The sequence below is a fragment of the Acipenser ruthenus genome, chromosome 60 (assembly GCF_902713425.1).
Source record: "Acipenser ruthenus chromosome 60, fAciRut3.2 maternal haplotype, whole genome shotgun sequence".
NCBI classification, from domain to species: domain Eukaryota; kingdom Metazoa; phylum Chordata; class Actinopteri; order Acipenseriformes; family Acipenseridae; genus Acipenser; species Acipenser ruthenus.
The window spans coordinates 182,483-185,118 of record NC_081248.1 but is presented as its reverse complement, the minus strand read 5'-3'; the positions used below and the strand labels follow the sequence as shown (position 1 = coordinate 185,118).

General features: G+C 34.7%; 1 long non-coding RNA gene across 2 annotated transcripts; it reads right to left on the bottom strand.

Annotated features, from left to right (window-relative positions):
• Positions 1 to 203: 203 nt before the first annotated feature.
• Positions 204 to 1,757, bottom strand: LOC117969802 (uncharacterized). 2 transcript variants are annotated; one of them, XR_009320411.1, is made up of 4 exons: positions 1,644 to 1,757; positions 1,456 to 1,564; positions 848 to 918; positions 204 to 396 (listed from the first exon to the last, which is right to left on the bottom strand). It is a non-coding gene; the product is annotated as an uncharacterized LOC117969802 (long non-coding RNA). The 2 variants fall into 2 exon arrangements; XR_009320412.1 differs by having other exon boundaries at positions 1,456 to 1,557; positions 1,644 to 1,705.
• Positions 1,758 to 2,636: the final 879 nt, after the last annotated feature.

Below are 2,636 nucleotides of genomic sequence, written 5' to 3'. Positions count from 1 at the left end.
TTTTTTGCACATAAATGAACAATCATGCGATAACTCTTCAGCAGAGTACGGAGTGCTTTCAGTGTGTGCCCATCTGTTGATAACTCTTCAGCAGAGTACGGAGTGCATTCAGTGTGTGCTCATCTGTTGATAACTCTTCAGCAGAGTACGGAGTGCATTCAGTGTGTGCCCATCTGTTGATAACTCTTCAGCAGAGTACGGAGTGCATTCAGTGTGTGCCCATCTGTTGATAACTCTTCAGCAGAGTACGGAGTGCATTCAGTGTGTGCCCATCTGTTGATAACTCTTTAGCAGAGTACGGAGTGCATTCAGTGTGTACCCATCTGTTGATAACTCTTCAGCAGAGTACGGTGTGCATTCAGTGTGTGCCCGTCTGTTGCAGTGATCACATTGCACCTGAAAAAGTAAAATAAATACATATTGTCCACTTGATGATTGCTAAACATATTACCCAGCTATAGATGACACCAAGTCATTATTTAATAGTTTATTACACTTAAAATATATAACTGTGTATATTCTGTGGCAGATATACAATAAAAAATAAAGAATATTGTGATCTTCCAGGGGATCTAGTGTCAGCAAATTGTGCCCTGACACCAGTTATATAGAAATAGCACAATCATTCCAAAACACACAACACCTACTCACAATATTATCAGAAAATACCAAGGAAGATCACATTCATTATTTGTCTTGATGTAATTAGTTGTTCTGGTTCAGTAAACACAAGTTAAATTTATCAAATATACACTTACTTATGAAACAACTAAATACTATATATAATTACTAGAATAAATCAATAATTAGTAATACACACGTTGTGTAATAATGCAGGTATATTTACCATGTTAATTGTGGTGTTGGCTGATTGCAGGTCCATCATGCTGCATATTATGCAGTATTCATCTATGTTACCTGTGATAAAGCAAACAAATTAGACAAACTAAAACATTAAAACAAGTATTTTAAAACCCTAATTATTCTGATCAACATTTTCAAATATAAAGTTGTCACATTTTAAAGCAGTATAGTTCAACATGTACATGTAGCATCTATGGAAATTACAATTAGGAATAATATTGTGAACAAGAAGTGTTTATTGATGCAGTCCTTTAAAAAAGAAAAAAAAACACTATCCAGTATCAAACACGGGCAATGAGGGATTGTATTTATATTAGGTATCACAGAGAGATGAGTTCTACGCAATGCCATGGATTGTGGCTTTCAAAACAGTACTGTATATCAGCCCTTCATTATTGCAAATATAATACACATTTTACAAAAAGCATGAGGCAGAACGGCTCAATAGATTCTCTCAGTTGTGTTGTTCAGTCCTGGACTGTTGTGTCCTTTCCTTTCATGTTGCTCATTCAATCTGCTATATATTCATAAGTGTTCAAATTACATGGTAGTCTTCCAGTTGTTTTAAACCTGTACAAAGTAATGTGTTACCCTGATTTTCCATAAGGAGGCCAGCAATCTCCAGTCTTTCTGCTCTTATAGATGCTGGGCTGGTTTCCACCTGATCAATTGATCCACTTGTAAGGTACTGTTCTGCAAACTGAAAAACAAAGCAAAGATGTCATGTAAAAATTAAACACAAAAAGATAGGATTTAAGATAATAATGTTAGCTTTTTACATTTAATATCAGAACACCACAACTGCTGCCATCCATCTGAAGTTGGTGTTTGAAAGTCTGCAATTTTCAAACTGTCTTATTTCCTGTGTCCACATTAGCTCTCACGAAACTCCTAGAAAACAGACAGTTTTTTAGAATTCTCATTGTAACGCCAGCTCTACGGAGTGTACCTGCACTCCTAACTCAGGTCTACAACCTGTATTCAATTCAATGTATAGCTGTAATCAAGTGTTTATTTGACAGGAGTTATATTTCAATCTTAACCATAGGCACTAGTTATTTTTTCAAATTTCTGTAAACTGTGCATTTGAGATACTTCACAATAGTAAACTGAATCCATTTTTATTCTGCTTAAGATACATTTAAAAATATAACATATATAACACTCGTATAACACGTATACCAACCTCAAGTTTCTTAAAATTCCTCTGCTATACTTGTCCTCCTCGCCCAGTGGATCAATCAGGACCACAGTATTTTCACACATTTTCACGATCTGCAAAATACCATATTTTATAATGGTAGCAGCAGCAGTTGTGGCCGTGTTAGTGAGAATAATTTAAATCTGTTAAGTTAGTAGATTATTTTAATGTTGTTTATTTACAATAACCTTGAATCTTCACTTAACCATATATAAAGATAATTTAGTAATACCTAGACATAACATTTTGGAAATATTAGTTGTAACCAAAACACAATTTAATCAAAACAGAAAATGTAGATAACGATGAAAATGTGTCTGTTGAATTTTGTTAATGTTACATAATAACAAACCACAAGAATCCAGTGACTTCCAGTATTGTAAGGGCTCAGCACAATCTCATGTTCTTGTATTCTGATCTAGAATCCAGTGACTTCCAGTATTGTAAGGGCACAGCACAATCTCATGTTCTTGTATTCTGATCTAGAATCCAGTGACTTCCAGTATTGTAAGGGCACAGCACAATCTCATGTTCTTGTATTCTGATCTAGAATCCAGTGACTTCCAGTATT